Genomic DNA, 17,476 nt, shown 5'->3' with positions numbered 1-17,476 from the left:
TAAGTCGATCCCATTCCCAGTTACAGTTGGACTCCACCAGGGCTGCCCTTTGTCACCAATTCTGTTCATAACTTTTATGGACAGAATTTGTAGGTGCAGCCAAGGCATTGAGGGGGTCCGGTTTGGTGGACTCAGGATTGGGTCACTGCTTTTTGCAGATGATGTTGTCCTGTTTGCTTCATCAGGCTGTGATCTTCAGCTTTCTCTGGATCGGTTCACAGCTGAGTGTGAAGCGGCTGGGATGGGAATCAGCACCTCCAAATCCAAGATAATGGTCCTGAGCCGGAAAAAGGGTGGAGTGCCCTCTCAGGGTTGGGGGAGAGTTCCTGCCCCAAGTGGAGGAGTTCAAGTATCTCGGGGTCTTGTTCACGAGTGAGGGAAGAATGGAGCGTGAGATCGACAGGCGGATCGGTGCGGCATCCGCAGTGATGCGGGCTCTGCATCGGTCTGTCGTGGTGAAAAAGGAGCTGAGCCGTAAGGCAAAGCTCTAAATTTACCAGTCGATCTACGCTCCTACCCTCACCTATGGTCATGAGCTATGGGTAGTGACCGAAAGAACGAGATCGCGAATACAAGCGGCTGAAATGAGTTTCCTCCGCAGGGTGTCTGGGCTTTCCCTTAAAGATAGGGTGAGAAGCTCAGTCATCCAGGAGGAGCTCAGAGTAGAGCCGCTGCTCCTCCACATCGAGAGGAGTCAGATGAGGTGGCTCGGGCATCTGATCAGGATGCCTCCTGGACGCCTCCCTGGTGAGGTGTTCCGGGCACGTCCAACCGGGAGAAGGCCCTGGGGAAGATCCAGGACATGCTGGAGGGACAATATCTCCCAGCTGGCCTGGGAATGCCTTGGGATTCTCCCGGAAGAGCTAGAAGAAGTGGCAGAGGAGAGGGAAGTCTGGGCATCTCTGCTCAAGCTGCTGCCCCCACGACCCGATCTCGGATAAGCGGAAGAGGATGGATGGATGGATGGATGGATGGATAGACTTATGCTAAAATCATTTAAATTAATTTTTTCAGTCATTAGACAACATTGAATACCACAGAATGACATAGCAAAAATAACATTTAACATTTTTTTCTGATTTTCAAAAAAAAAAAGGCTGAAACATCACATTGACACAAGTATTCAGACTCTTTACTCAGTACTTAGATGAAACCACTCTGGCAGCAGTCTTCTTGTGTCTGAGACAACAAGCTTCACACACCTGGATTTTGGATTTTTTTCTGCCGTTCATCTCTGCAGATCCTTTCTTGCTCTGTCATGTTGGATAGAGACTTTCACTGGTCAGCTATTCTCAGGTCTCTCCAAAGATAATTTATTGGGCTCTGGCTGGGCCACTCAAGGACATTTAAAGAGTTGTCCCTAAGTCACTCCTGTGTTGTCTTTGCTTTGTGCTTAGGGTCATTTTCCTGTTGGAGGTCCAGAGTGTTTTAGAGCAGGTTATCATTAAGAACATCTCTGTACTTTCCTCGGTCCCATCTTTCTGTCAAATCTAACTTCCTTCCTAGTCTCTAACCCCAAAGCATGATACTGCCACTACTATGCTTCACTGCTGGAATGGTATTTGGCAGGTGACAAAAGTTCCTCGTTTCCTCTATAAGTGCCACTTAGAATTGAAGTCAAAGCTTTCAATTCAGAGAATCAAGTTTATCAAAGTCTGAGAGTCATTTAGGTGGCATTTTGCAAAATCAAGGCTGGCTTTCATTTGTTATCAGGCTACTCTGCCATAAAGCTCCAATTAGTGGAGTGTTGCAATGGTGGTTGCCCTTCTCGGCATTTCTTGCATATCCACACAGTTTCTCTGGAGCTCATCCAGACAGACCATCAGGTTCTTTAACACCTCTTTTACCAAGGTCCCTTCCCTTTGATAGCTCATTTTGCCCAGGTCTAAGAAGAATCATGGTTGTACCAAACTTCTTCCAATTAAGAATTCTGGAGGGTTCTGTGCTCTTGGAAACCTTCAGTGCTACAGAAATATTTTTTTAGGTTTCCCCAGACCTGCACCTCAACTTAATCCTCTTACCTCTGCAGGCATTTTCCTTGACCTCTTGGCTTAGTTTTTTATCAACTGTGGGACCTTCTAAACACAGGCGTGTACCTTTTTGATCATGTGCAATCAAATTTACCACAGGTGGACTCCAAACAATGTGTAGAATAATCTCGACCATTATCAATAGAATGGGATGCACCTGAGTCAGATTTCAAGTGTCAAAGTAAAGGGACTGAATACTTTTGTCAATGTGAGATTTGAGGGTTTTTTTTATTTTTAACAAATTTGCAAAAATTCCTAAAATCCTGTTATTGCCTTGTCATTCTGGTATATTTAGTGTTGGTTGATGGGGAAAGAAATAATTTAAATGATTTCAGCACACAATGTGCAAAAAGTAAAGGGGCATGAAGACTTTCTGAAGGTACACACGGTACGTCGAGTCAGACTGGTTTACTTGACTGCGCGATTACTGCCATCTACTGGTGGTCATTCTTGGGATGTGTGAAATGATTTGCACTTAATGAAATCTGGAGTTTCTCTTTGCAATAAAAAACAATCACCAAAAGAAAACTTTACACTGTTACCACATATATTTTTGTTTAATCTGAAATCATTTTCTCCAAGTGTGAAAGAATAGCATAACTTTTCCTGGTGCTAAACATGAGGGTGGATAGCAATTACCTTAAGTACCTCAACGCTGCTAAAATCTATTGGCCTGAGTATGTGGCAATCTAGAACTCGTAGGGAGGATCCTGGTTTAGATCGGCTTACAGAGCTGGAGAAAGTGAGTGCGGATGGAGTAGCTTCGGACCTCAAATAAATGGTGCGAGGAAGAACCGGTGACATGAATTTAAAGTCAGACAGTGCATGAGGCAGCCTAGCTGCATAGAAGGACCTATAGAACACTGTGGTGGTGATGGAGGGTGGCTGAGAAAAGAGACAGCAGTTTTGAATACAAAGTAACCGTTATGGGGAAAAATTTCTGACTTTCCATGCCAAAAAAATTAAAAAAACACAAAATCTAATTATAGTGAGATTCCTGCATCACAATTGACAAATTACATCTTCTTCTTCTTTCTGCTGCTCCCTTTTGGGGCTTCCACAGCAGATCATCTTTTTCTATATCTTCCTGCCCTCTACGTCTGGCTCTGTTACACCCATCACCTGCATGTCCTCTCTCACCACATCAGTAAACCTTCTCTTAGGCCTTCCTCTTCTCCTCTTCCCTGACAGCTCTATCCTTAGCACCCTTCTCCCAATATACTCAGCATCTCTCCTCTGCACATGTCCAAACCAACGCAATCTCGCCTCTCTGACTTTGTGTCTCAACTGTCCAACTTGAGCTGACCCTATCATTTTTATTATTTTTATTTATTTTTCATTTTTATTACTATTTAATTTAATATTGTTTCTTTGTATCGTATACTGCTGCTGGATTATGTGAATTTCCCCTTGGGATTAATAAAGTATCTATCTATCTATCTATCTATCTATCTATCTATCTATCTATCTATCTATCTATCTATCTATCTATCTATCTATCTATCTATCTATCTATCTATCTATCTATCTAATGTCCTCATTTCTAATCCTGTCCATCCTCGTTACACCCAATGCCAATCTTAGCATCTTCAACTCTGCCACCTCCAGCTCTGTCTCCTGCTTTCTGGTCAGTGCCGCCGTCTTCAACCCATATAACATAGATGGTCTCACTACCATCCTGTAGATCTTCCCTTTCACTCTTGCTGATACCCGTTTGTCACAAATCACTCCTGACACTCTTCTCCACCCATTCCACCCTGCCTGCACTCTCTTTTTCACCTCTCTTCCACAATCCCCATTACTCTGTAACAACTGAGAAATTACATGTAAAATGAATTTTACAAACAATTTAGTCAAACTATACTCGAAACAAAAGTTTGTTGTTTTGCTCATCACTTAATTCCTACTATTCACAGTCTTTTCATTTTTAGTCTAGAAATGATGACTAATCTGAGTTAATACCTCTTGTACTGTATCTGTACATTTTCTACCTAACCTTGCCACACTACTGAATATCACTTATTATATTTAAATGATTAGAATGAATGTTAAACTGTGCAAAACTGTTCTTCAGTTGTATCATGCTGTCAGGTGTGTGTATCGGAGGACCTCCTCACAGACCTTGTTGAGGTACGTAATTGTCCACTATTGCTAACACTGTCATCTCCTCTCTTTCACTACAGTGCTGAGAAACTACCCAGTGAGGGTAACTGACCCCGGCCCTTCCTGTTATTTTAGGCTCAAGCGACCCACCTGATGGAGCTCTGCTAGCCCTATCACGTTGGGTAACCAATCCATAAACCTCATTTATTTGTTTTGATGTCCTGCATAACAGGAAATATACACAGGAGAGCATTACCAAAAGTACTTTCTGACTTCACATTTCTTGTCGCCTGCCATGGTGTTAACTTGTTAGGTCTGGACTTATTTACAGCTGTGGGGTTTACGCTCCTCGATACTCAGCTCACCCTGGCCTGCTCTTTGCACGTGCTTGGCTTATCCCTCAGCTTTTAACCATAACCCACTGCTTGATTAATCCATTTGCCCTGTCATTCAACCTTTCTGCCAAGTTCCCATTGCCCTCTAGGATGATGTAGCTGTTGAACTATGAAATATGCATCATTGAACCAGTTGGTACCTTGCTGTGGGTCTCAAACTTACTAACAGTAAAAAAAATGGCGGGTTTGTGCCTCAGCATCACCATCATTTCAATGTCTCTAAGGTATTTTCCAAATTGGGCATTCGTCAGGGCAGGGTACTTGCAGATTCCTCTCCTCCCTGAAAGCAGAGTTTAACTATCTTTGTCACCCTCCATGAGGTGTTTCATTATACTAGGGTCCTGTTTGGCCTCTGCTATGTTCCCAGCTGTTTTCTGAAAGTGATGTCTACTGTATTTACCAGGATTCTTGGGGTGGTCATCTATCTATCTATCTGGATGATATTTTTATGTATGGTGCAAGCCCAGCTGCCCATGATGAATGCCTAAACAGAGTTTTAAAAGGATTATTTTCTCATCACGTCACACTGAATGATGATAAATGGGTTTCTCAGTGCCTTCCATTGAGTTTGTGGGATTTTGCCTGACTGCCAGTGGCCTCTCTCCACTCCAATCGCATGTGGAAGAAATCCAGCACATCCCCAAGCCCACAAATGCGGCCCAGGTGGCTCATTCCTGGAAATGACCACCTACTTTCTTCAATTTCTACCACAGTACTCCGCCACCACAGCCCACTACATCAGCTACTGAAGAAGGATGTACCTTGGACCTGGACTCCCACCTGCTCAGAAACTGCCCATGTATTGAAAGTACAGCTCACATCTCCTCCTAGCTCACTTTGACATCATAGCCCGTTTGTCTTCTGTGATGTTTCCAGTGTAGTGCTAGAAGAAGTGCTGTCCCACTTATTGAATTGTGCTGAATGACCCATTGGCTTCACCTCCCGGGCTCTAAGTCCAGCTGAACAAAAGTACTCTGTGGTCAACTGTGAAGCTCTAGCTTGTTATCCATGGATATGAAAACGTGGTGGCGGATCTTCTGTTCAGTGCTTCTCTGAACTTCATCACACATACAGAATTTGACATCAATGAATATGAACTTTTTCAAATGCTCTGCTCTCCATTGTGAGAGGAGCTTCAACAGACAAATGAACATGACTCTGCCCTCTCCAATCTGGGGACTTTCATTTGCACAGGTAAGTGCAGAAAGATCTTAGAGGAACTGTCTCTGTACTACAGAATATGTGTTGATTAGTCCTATTAAAATGAAGTTTGTGTTCAACTCATACAGTCTTTACTAGCTGCCTTCGATCACACATCTTGACCATGGCTCATGAAGGCAATTTGGGCATTGTTAAAAAGTGCTACAATGATCTCGTGTGGTGGCCTGGGATAGACAAGAGATGCTGAATATTTTGTTCATGACTGCACTGTCTGCATTCAGTGGGAAAAATGGTTCTCCGGTTCTAACCCACTCTACAGCCTATAATGCAGGCCAGATTGGACTGGGGAGCACCTGCAGCTGGATATTTGTGGGAAGTTCCACATCTCCAAGGTTTGCTCTTTGTTTCTCATTCGTATCCAAGTGGCCTGAAGTGCTGTCTATAGCAGTGTTTCCCAAACTGAGGGACCCCCTGTGGCTGTAGGTTTTTGTTCCAACCACATTCCTAATTAGTGACAACACCTGATAGCACTGAGCTCATTTACGTAGCTGGTATTTTTTTTTTCTTTATTTGACATTCAGAAAAACACAGCAGCATGATTTGTACATTTATAAGACATTTATAAATATTTCTGCTTTTGCTATAGATTTAAATGCTTAACTCTCTTTTGTTGATTTCATTATATTTTGCCCTTTCTCTGTGCAGTTTTTCCCCCTCATTGTATCTTATTAATAACAATTTAAAATGAGCAGATCAGACACCCAGTCAAACATCACTGAATAATCAAAGGCAGCAACTACTTTAGAGTCAGACCCACTAATTAGTAAATAACTAGGCTCACCCGCCTTTTAAGGTGACTGACTTAAGTTGACCACTTCTTAAGGCAATTCAATATGTAAATCAATTTGATATTTTATACAAACTCATTAATTTGGTTATATTGCATTTGAGCGGTATTACTTTAATACTCGCAGTTTCTGTTATTTTTATGATGAAATTTAAACTTTTTTTCTATATTGAGGTCGCCCTTTTGTACCACCCTGATATTTACTACGCGGTGAGGCATTTGTACTCCATCAACATTAATTATTTCCAGAGACATAATTTTGTCTATTTTTCCAGCGCATCGTGCACAAAAGCAAGGGAACGATGGGAGCACCAGAACTCTGCTCACATCATGTCGCTTCGTACCGCAAGCTGCAAGTAGTAAGTCTGTGATGAGCGAATACCGCTACGCTTTCCACTCACGGGACAGAAGGACAATCCCGACCGCTTTTATATAGTAAGAAAGAAGAAGAAGATATCGCACAGTCTGGAATAGAAAATCATCTTTTACCTGGAAAAACGAAACTACAAATCCCATTGTGCATTGCATAATGGACAGGGAGTGTGTGAAACTCTGCGCCTGTGTAGCACTCACGGGATGGAAGGACAATCCCGACCGCTTTTATATAGAAGGATGGATTAATTAAACAATTACAACAATTTGAAAAGTGTAATGAAAATCAAGATGAAAATACTGTTAAAAAGAAAAAAAATACATTATTCCTATATAACTGCTTGGTACATTTTAATATATTATTTTTTTTTTTAGCAAACTTAGTTTTATAATTTCTATATTGTTTCTAAACACAGAACTTGGGAAATATCAGTATCCACACAGTTTCCCTGGAGCTCATCCAGACAGACCATCAGGTTCTTTATCACCTCTTTTACCAAGGTCCCTTTCCTTTGATAGCTCATTTTGCCCAGGTCTAAGAAGAATCATGGTTGTACCAATCTTCTTCCATTTAAGAATTATGTAGGGTTCTGTGCTCTTGGAAACCTTCAGTGCTACAGAAATATTTTTTTAGGTTTCCCCAGACCTGCACCTCGATTTAATCCTCTTACCTCTCCAGGCATTTCCCTTGACCTCTTGGCTTAGTTTTTTCTCGACTGTGGGACCTTCTAAACACAGGCGTGTACCTTTTTGATCATGTGCAATTAACTTTACCACAGCTGGACTACAAACAATGTGTAGAATAATCTCGACCATTATCAACAGAATGGGATGCACCTGAGTCAGATTTCAAGTGTCAAAGTAAAGGGTTTGAATTATTTTGTCAATGTGAGATTTGCAAAAATTCTTAAAATCCTGTTTTTGTCTTGTCATTCTGTTATATTGAGTGTTGATTGATGAGGAAAAAAGAATTTAATTGAATTCAGCACATGGGGGGCAAGAAGACTTTCTGAAGATACTGTACACACAGTACAGAGTCAGAATGGTTTATTTGACTGTGCGATTACTGCCATCTACTGGTGAAAAATGTATGGCCGCTTTGTCATTCTTGGGATGAGTGAAATGATTTGCACTTAATGAAATTCAGTTTCTCTTTGCAAAAAAACATCACCAAAAGAAAAATTTGCACTGTTACCACATATATTTTCGTTTAATCTGAAATAATTTTCTCCAAGTGTGAAAGAATAGCAAAACTTTTCCTGGTGCTAAATATGAGGTTGGATAGTAATTACCTTAAGTACGTTGCGAAAATCTATTGGCCTGAGTATGTGTCAATCTGCAAGTCGCAAGGAGGATCTTGGTTTAGATTGACTTACAGTGTTGGGGAAATTGAGTGCAGATGGTGTAGCTTCAGACCCCAAATAAATGATGCGAGCCAGAACTGGTGACATGAATATAAAGGCAGACAGTGCATGAGGAAGGCTGGAAAAGCTGCATAGAAGGACCTATAGAACACTGCAGTGGTGATGACGGGTGGCTGAGGAAAGAGACAGCAGTTTTGGCTACAAAGTAACCCTTAGTGGGAAAAATTCCTGACTTTCCATGCCAAAAAAATTATAAAAACAAAAAATCTAATTTTAGTGAGATTCCTGCATCACAATTGTGAAATTACATGTAAAATGAATTTTACAAACAACTTAGTCAAACTATACTCGAAACAAAAGTTTGTTGTTTTGCTCATCACTTAATTCCTAATATTCACAGTCTTTTCATTTTTAATCTAGAAATTCAGAGTTAATCCCTCTTGTACTGTATCTGTCCATTTTCTGCCTAATCTGGCCACATCACTGAATATCACTTATTATATTTAAATGATTAGAATGAATGTTAAACTGTGCAAAACTGTTCTTCAGTTGTATCATGCTGTCAGGTGTGTGTATTGGAGGACCTCCTCACAGACCCTGTTGAGGTACGTAATTGTCCACTATTGCTAACACTGTCATCTCCTCCCTTTCACCACAGTGCTGAGAAACTACCCAGTGAGGGTAACTGACCCCGGCCCTTCCTGTTATTTCAGGCTCCGGCGACCCTCCTGATGGAGCTCTACTAGTCCTATCACATTGGGTAACCAACCCACGAACCTCAGTTATTTGTTTTGATGTTCTGCATAACAGGAAATATACACAGGAGAGCATTACCAAAAGTACTTTCTGACTTCACATTTCTTGTCGCCTGCCATGGTGTTAACTTGTTAGGTCTGGACTTATTTACAGCTGTGGGGTTTACGCTCCTCGATACTCAGCTCACCCTGGCCTGCTCTTTGCACGTGCTTGGTTTATTTCTCAGCTTTTAACCATAACCCACTGCTTGATTAATCCATTTGCCCTGTCATTCAACCTTTCTGCCAAGTTCCCATGGCCCTCTAGGAGGCTGTGGCTGTTGAACTATGCGATATGCATCATTGAACCAGTTGGTGCCTTGCTGTGGGTCTCAAACTTAACAACAGTAAAACAAAAAATGGGGACTTTGTGCCTCTGCATTCACCATCGCCATCCCGTTCAGTAGCTTTAAGGTGTTTTCCAAATTGGGCATTTGTCAGGGCAGCGGTATTTGCAGATTCCTCTCCTCCCTGAAAGCAGGGGTTTAACTACCTTTGTCACCCTCCATGAGGTGTTTCATTATATTAGGGTCCTGTTTGGCTTCAGCTCTGTTCCCAGCTGTTTTCTGAAGGTGATGTCTACTGTCTTTGCCAGGATTCCTCGGGTGGTCATCTATCTGGATGATATTTTTATGTATGGTTCAAGCTCAGCTGCCAATGATGAATGCCTACACAGAGTTTTTTTAAAGGATTATTTACTCATCACTTCATAATTAATGATGATAAATGGGTTTCTCAGTGCCTTCCATTGAGTTTGTGGGATTTTGCCTGACTGCCAGTGGCCTCTCTACACTCCAACCACACGTGGAAGAAATCCAGCTCATCCCCAAGCCCACAAATGGTGTCCTCACTTCTGGAAATGACCACCTACTATCTTCAATTTCTGCCTCAGTACTCCGCCTCCACAGCCCCACTGCTTCAACTACTAAAGAAGGATGTACCTTGGTCCTGGACTCCCACCCCGTAAGAAGCTGCCCATCTCTTGAAGGCACAGCTCACATCTCCTCCTAGCTCACTTTTGTCTTCTATGATGTTTCCAGAGTAGTGCTAGGAGCAGTGCTGTCCCCGTTACAGATCAGTGCTGACTAATCCATTGGCTTCACCTCCCGGGCTCTAAGTCCGGCTGAACAAAAGTTCTCTGTGGACAAACATGAACCTCTAGCTTGTGTCTGGTCTTCTGAACAGTGGTGTGTGTGTTTTTTATTTTTTTTATGGGTGTTCTATTATGTTACACACTGATTATCAGACACTCATAACCTTACTGTCAACGTGACACACTGGGCACTGCAGGAGCATAATTTTACATGACAGTTCAATCACTGGATGTGAAAATGTGGTGGCAGATCTTCTGTCCCGTGCTTCCCCCAACGTCATCACACACCCGGAATCTGACATCAATGAATATAAACTTTTTGAAATGCTCTGCTGTCTACTATGAGAGGAGCTTCAACAGGCATCTTAAAACGACCCTGCCCTCACCCAGCTGGATATTTTAATTTTCAGCCTGCAAAGTTCTTGGAGGAACTGTCTCCATACTACAGAATATGTGCTGAGCTGTCCTGTTAAAATGAAGTTTGTGTTCGACTCATACAGTCTTTACTAGCTGCCTCCAATCACACATCCTGACTTTGGCTCATGAAGGCAATTTGGACATTTTTAAACAGTGCTGCCATGATCTGGTGTGGTGGCCTGGGATAGACAAGAGATATTGAACATTTTGTTCATGACTGCGCTGTTACAGCACTCAGTGGGAAGACTGGTTCTCCGGTTCTACCCCCCTCTACGCCCTATAGTGGGCCACAGTGGCCTGGGGAGCTCCTGCAGGTGGATATTTGTAGAAAGTTCCAAGATGTTCCGCATCTCCACCATTTTCTCATTGTTTCTCATCTGTACCCAAGCGGCCTGGAGTGCTGTCTATAGGGTCTGTTACAACATGTGCAGAGGCTGATTTCTTGCAATCTCCATTTGCCCTCTGGGGTCTGCCATCTGCATTCAATGACAATGAGCCCCAGTTTGTATCAAAAGAGACCTCTTCTTTCCTAGCCACCTGCAGCATACGTCACATTCAGACAGCTCTCTACAATTCCAAGGCAAATGTCATAGTTCTGTTGTTTCTGATATTCAGTTTCTGGGATGAGAAGCTTTTATTTGAGGAGTGGGTTATTATTATATCTGTGCAGCCTTGCCACAGCGCCATGTTTTGTCCTGACTTTGTATGTGTTAGTGAAGCATATGCATTTATTGAAAAGAGAGAGTATCTGTCAAATAAAAATGTTGTTGCATGTCTGCTGACCTTTGTCAGTTTAATATAATGTCGTGATTGACCATGTGAATTTAATGGGTTTAAATTTCATTGAAAATGAAACTGTTTCACTTTATACATTCAATCCAAAACAATAATATTAATTATACGTTGGTAAAATGACATTCAAATAAGAAAAACCCTCATGAGACAGTAACAGCAGAGGATGTCACGCTGAAGTCATTTTATTTGTTTATGAAACAGAGCAGAAATTATTACATATACAATTAAAAAGCAAAATATAATGATGGACAAAAATAAATGATTGTGTTAAACTTGAAGCAGAGTTTTGGTCATCTAAATATTTTTTTTATAACAATAGTACCTTGCAAACTTGCAAAGGATCTTGGGGGTAAAGTGGGAATCAACCCTGGAGGTGGTGTCGGTCCATCACAAAGTAAACTCAAGCAAATATCCATAACTGGACCAGCTCAGAGCTGACAATGAAACTAAACAACACACTTTTGGGATGAGGAGGGAAAAAAGTCACCAAAGACACAGAGAGAATGTGCAGAGTTCACCCAGAGTGATCCTGTTAGGCAGCAGAGCTAACTACTGAAGCAAAACTCATTTTAGTCCGAATTAGATTTACAACATAGGACCAGTAACTGCTTGTGAATTTAAAGTGATTAAACTCACTCTTAGGCTGGGATGAGGCCATTCACCCAAAATTAAGATTAATTTGTGTTATAATTTATTTTTCATTCTGATAATATTTGAAAAATCAATCATTCACAACTATGTCTTCAGTGCTTGAATGACATTCTCCTTTGTAATGGTTTTCCAATGATCAGGGATGTCAGTTAAGCGTCCATTGTATTTCTTCTCCAAGTCTTCCTTAAAGTGACATACAAACCACTTCCAGAATGGCTGCAATGACTTATCTGGTGTGATGGACCAACAGACGTACTCGGGACCTGCCTGCCGATAATCTCTGTAAGGAATTTTGTTGTCTTCTGAAAGCACTATAACACAGTCACTGGCAACAAGACTTGAGCAAATATCAGTCACAAGTCGGTCAGTTTTGTACCATTTTATACCACAAATTGTCTGTGGCCGATGAAATTGAGCACAGTGATCGTCACCTTCATGGGTTGGCATTGTGTTTATACACATGGCAGAACAAAAAGGACACTTTTTACAACAACCACAGCACTGTTTGAACAATTCCTCATGAGGCTGAGACCTAAACAGCTTTCTATCAAGAGGGGTCTTGCCACTAAACTCTTTCTTTAATTCTAAATATGCCCTATTCAGCAAGTCATTGATGCTTTCTTTAAAGAAACTCATGTCCTGAATATCTTGACCTTCGAAGCCTCGTACATTATTAATAGAGAAAACAATTTCATTTTTAAGTTCTTTGCAAAACCCTTCTATCCAAGCAGTTGCTTTTGTACGAGTATTTCCAAAATAAGCAGCTGATTTAGAAATGGCCAAAGAAACGCTGCTCTTGATGTTTTCAAGTTTTTCTGTGCATATATGAAAAATTCTAGGATTTCGGCTAGAAAAATAGGCCTCTTCTCGTTCTTTAATAAACGCCTCATAATATTCCTTTGGGTTATCAATGTACTGCTCACATCTTCTAAAATCTAGATTTTCTAAAAGAGACAGCAAGATGTGATTCTCAAGATTGGATTTATTTCCATTTAACGCTTGATCACCACATCGTATTTCTGTAGCTAGTAGTGCAGAACTTTTATTGTAGACTTCCTGACGGATGGCTTTTTTTAGTTCTCGAGTGACGCGGTCTGCTAACACAGTAGCTGCGCTCGCCCCGCTGCAGTAAATCTGAAAACACTCAAAGTAGTCTTCTTTTTTATTTTCTAGATATTCCAGAGGATTGTTAACCTTCTGAAATACACGGTTCATCTCTTTAAATCGCCGTATGAAATCACCTCTTAAATGTAACGCTACGTCAATTGAGTATTCTTTCTTAATTATAAACCTATTTTGGTTACACTTACAATTTTTTACTGCTTTAAAATTGTGTTGATGATTTCATACATAAAGCTTTTATTGTAATCGACTCTGGCTGCCTCCTTTTCTTTAATGTAGTCATTAATGTTCTGTATTATGCTGCTGGTGAGGTTTCTCATACAGAGGTGGTCCTGCTGGTTTATGATGTGTTTAAACATGTATCCTTTGTTCATTTGTAGATATGCGGAATAATCATCAACGTAAAGGATTCTGATGTAAGACTTGCTCTGTTTGCAGGAGTCAATTAGTTTCCTTTCAAAGTTTTCCAACAAAACTGCATCAGCATGGGCTTCTATGTTGGGTGGCTGAACATCGGGCATCTCTGATTTCACTCGAGTCACCCACTGAGTCCACATCTTCTGAAAGGCATTTTCTAGTTCTTGTAATGTCAAATTTTTACCTTTAATCTCTGTACAAATCCTGGCTCTTCTTCATTAGCTCCGACTCATACTTTCCTTTCTGCTCTTCTACTTTTTTCAGACCCTGCTTCATTTTGATTAAATCAGTTAATTTCCTTTCAGTCCCTTTGACAAGCTCTGATTGGAGATCCTTCAAACCAAGTTCAGTTTTTGCTTTCCACTGAATTATTAAGTCTTTATCTTTTTCTTTACTGAAGTACTCATTCACCTCCTTTGTAACTGCGTTATATTTTGCCTGAATTTTTTCATCCAATTTGAAATCTCCCGTATCTTGCAGTGTTTGATTTTCAATGCTGTTGCGAAGCTCGTTCTCAATCTCAAGCATGTGGCTCCTCAGCCGCCAGCTCCAGTCTGCATACTTCTCCTCCACCTTCCTATACGCTGCAATCTCCAATGTATTCTTGAAACTGAAGACAAAGTCCTCATCCAGAAGAGCAGACCAGAGGTCCTCCATGCGGGTTTTAAATTCTGAAATCTTTATAATCCCCTCTTGCATTTCTTCAGAAAACAGAGATTGCTTCAATTTCTGAATATTTTCACTGTATCTTGGGTTTGGTGGAGCCATTGGAGGATTTCCTTCCCAAAGGTGACTGAAATAGTGGACGTGCCTGTTGATGTCAAACTTGATGACCTCTGTAAATCGTGAGATATCACACATCTCCTGTTTTGCTGCAGTTTGTGTCATGAAATCCAGCCTCTCCAGCCGCCTTCTTCCTTCCATATTCTTTTCTCCTGCTGTTATTTCTCCAACATTCTGATGAACAAAAATGCAGCTTGGAGACAGTTTTACTTTTTTCATCCTCATAAAGGCCTGCACTGAGATTTCAAGAATATCCTGCATGTCAGAAGGGTTCTCCCCAAATATATTGATCAGAGTCAGCTGGCCAATGCCAATTACGAATGTTGCAAGCTCATTGTCATGTTTCAGAGTAGCTTTGTCTCCGAGCTCTAAAGCTTTAAGTCCTTCAGTGTCGACCACCAGCACATAGTCAAAGTTGAGTTCATTATTTTCATGCTTGACTTTAAGTAGCTGCATGAAGGCTCCTCTGGTGCAACGACCGGCACTCACAGAAAACTGAAGACCAAACATGGCATTCAGCAAAGTTGACTTCCCAGTGCTCTGAATTCCTAAAACAGAAAGAACAAAAACTCTTTTGTCTCCCAGCTTAGCAATAACCTGTTCAAGGACTGAACTCACCCAGGTAATAGCAACATGAGAAGCGTCTCCATCCATCAGTTCAATGGGATGCCCAGAAATCATGAGGTCAGCAGCAAGTTGTGGTAGACACAGAAACATTTCATTTTTCATATGCTGGGATGCCAGTGTCTCATAGATCTGACCAACTTCTCGAAGGAGATGTTCCAGACCCAAAGTGGAATCCGCAAGTCTGGAGGAAGATACCTCAATTTCTTTTTTGATGATGTCTGTATTTTGCCTCTTCTTCTTTTGCTCTTCCATTTTGCACACTGTAATTCAGAATGCTTTTCCTTCAGTGTTTGAAGCTTTCTTGATGTTAGATCATTCAGAATTTGTCCTAACCATGCCAGGAAGAACTTTTGTCTTATTGTGGATCGAGAGTTGAGATACTGTAATAAATTCCCTCATGATATTATTTAGTGGAAAAGCTCTCTTATACTGTTCTTTTCGAAGATGATTTTTTTCCATTTCAATGTCACCTCTTTGTTGCTCAATGGTTCGATTTTCATTTGCCCGTAGGCGATTGGTTTCTTTGTTTTTTTTACACCAGTTGTGCCATAAATTCCCTTGAAGTGGAATAAACTTTTCTTTAGCATCTGACAGTGACATCTCTCTTAATGGCTTCACTGCAGTTTCTGCCATCTTTTAGCGCAGTGCAATCTTTGTCATCTTCATCTACTAAAAATTAAATCTTCTAGCAACATCAGCACCCTGTTCAATGCTGAATTTCACATTGGATTTTGTCAGAAGGCCCTGAATGCACTCTGCTAGTTCTTGAATAAGTTCAGACTGATTTCGATTCCTCAGAGCTAATTTCACTCTGGTCTCGTGATTTCCTTTTGCAATGTTTGTTTTATCTGCATACAAGCAGATTAGAGGATTTGGAGATTGCACAAGCTGTGTTAATATTTCTTTACCTTTTGAATCCAGATAATCTTCCATCAGAACAACAACATTGATGCTTGAAGTTTCTAAAAGAAACTGGACTTGCCTGTCATGTTTTCGTGCATCCCCTCGGAGATTTGTAAATGCAATACACTCATTAAACTGGTCATCCTTATTTCCAGCTGGACGGTACCATGAGATCTCTACAACCCCATCCATTAGCAGACTCTCATTACTGCTTCCTTTGCAATCCCTGTGATAAAAAGTGTCATGCTTTTGATGGTTTAATAAACCATTCATGATCTGGGACTTTGATGAAGTGCAACGGCCAAACCGCATGAATGTCACCATAGGCACTGGTGTGCTACAGATGTTAGCAGTGATGCTCTTCAGGGAGCACTTTGGTTGCTGAGTGTATCTGCACATTTCCAACTCCTTTTCAGTGGTCTAAAGGACCATATTGGCAATTCAATCTTTGTAGTGGACGGATTGGGCACTAACAATGGAAGAGCAAACTGGCAAATCGAGAGCTTGGATGTGATGTACTGCCAGAGAAACATGTCAGAGCAGTGATAGACAGCCATCTGGACATCCATGAAGTGAAGGCTTGCTGGTTTGACACTGCAATCGGTGTTATCTTTAGAAATGTCAGGGTCATCCAAAAAGTATTCCAGACTGATTGCACTGGTTGTCTGAACATTCATTTTAGAACATTCTTTTTCTGCTTTTCTTCGTTTTAAATACAATTTGTCTTGCTTTGTAATCAATCATGAGAAGTTTCTGGAGAAAGCAAAAAGGAACGTCATGGTCTGTGGATGGTTGAGACTCGTGCAGAGAGAATTTGTCAATCAGCAAAACATCAGACATTGTCAGCTTCTTTGGATAAAAAGGCTTCAGCTGCAGCCGTTCAATCACATTACAGCATGGCGAGTCTGTGAGTGGAGGCATCACTGGTTCAGATTCATTTCTTTCACTGTTTTTACGTGATCTTCCTTTCAAATCAGAGTCTAATTGTCTCTCGACACATTCCACACTTGCATCGTTTTTACTTTTTTGGTAGGTTCCATTCATTATGGAGTGAAGGTGGTCCTCTAATTTTTTCCAGACAATAAGCCCCTCACTGAATTCTTGTACAAGGTTTCTAATATCCTCAAGCAAGACATCCTTTAAATTTGACTCCAGGAACGACAGACGTTTTTTCTTCACTTCAGGAGTCACTCTTGTGAATCTATTTGTTACTGTAAGGCCAGTGATGATCACAAAGGCCTGTGATTTTAAGATGCTTTCCCTTCTTAAAGATGAATACTTTTCCATTGCTTTGTTAAGCTCATTATGAATGAAGATGATTTCTGGATAATCAAGAATTGACTGAAATGTGTTAGCTATGTTCGAATATCCCACAACTGTCACAATGGACAGTAGCAATGATAACTCCTCCATTTGCTTCATCTCCCTAAAATGTTTACATAACATAAAAACTGAAAATGCTATTTTACTGGTCAGTTTTACCTTCACTTCCTGCAAGTCTTTCAGAGAAGAAGTATTTTGAATTCTTTGCTAAATTTATATTGAGCTTGATTCGTTAATCTTGACATTCAGGCTCTCTGGAAAGTCTCTCATCCTCGAAGT

At 41.0% G+C, this 17,476-nt stretch overlaps 1 pseudogene; it reads right to left on the bottom strand.

Moving 5' to 3' along the window:
• Positions 1–12,106: 12,106 nt before the first annotated feature.
• Positions 12,107–17,296, bottom strand: LOC120536376 (annotated as a pseudogene).
• Between the last annotated feature and the right edge of the window lie 180 nt (positions 17,297–17,476).

This window comes from Polypterus senegalus, chromosome 10 (genome assembly GCF_016835505.1).
Source record: "Polypterus senegalus isolate Bchr_013 chromosome 10, ASM1683550v1, whole genome shotgun sequence".
Taxonomy (NCBI): domain Eukaryota; kingdom Metazoa; phylum Chordata; class Cladistia; order Polypteriformes; family Polypteridae; genus Polypterus; species Polypterus senegalus.
Note: the sequence above shows the minus strand (reverse complement) of the source record. Positions and strands in the feature narration are given on the sequence as shown.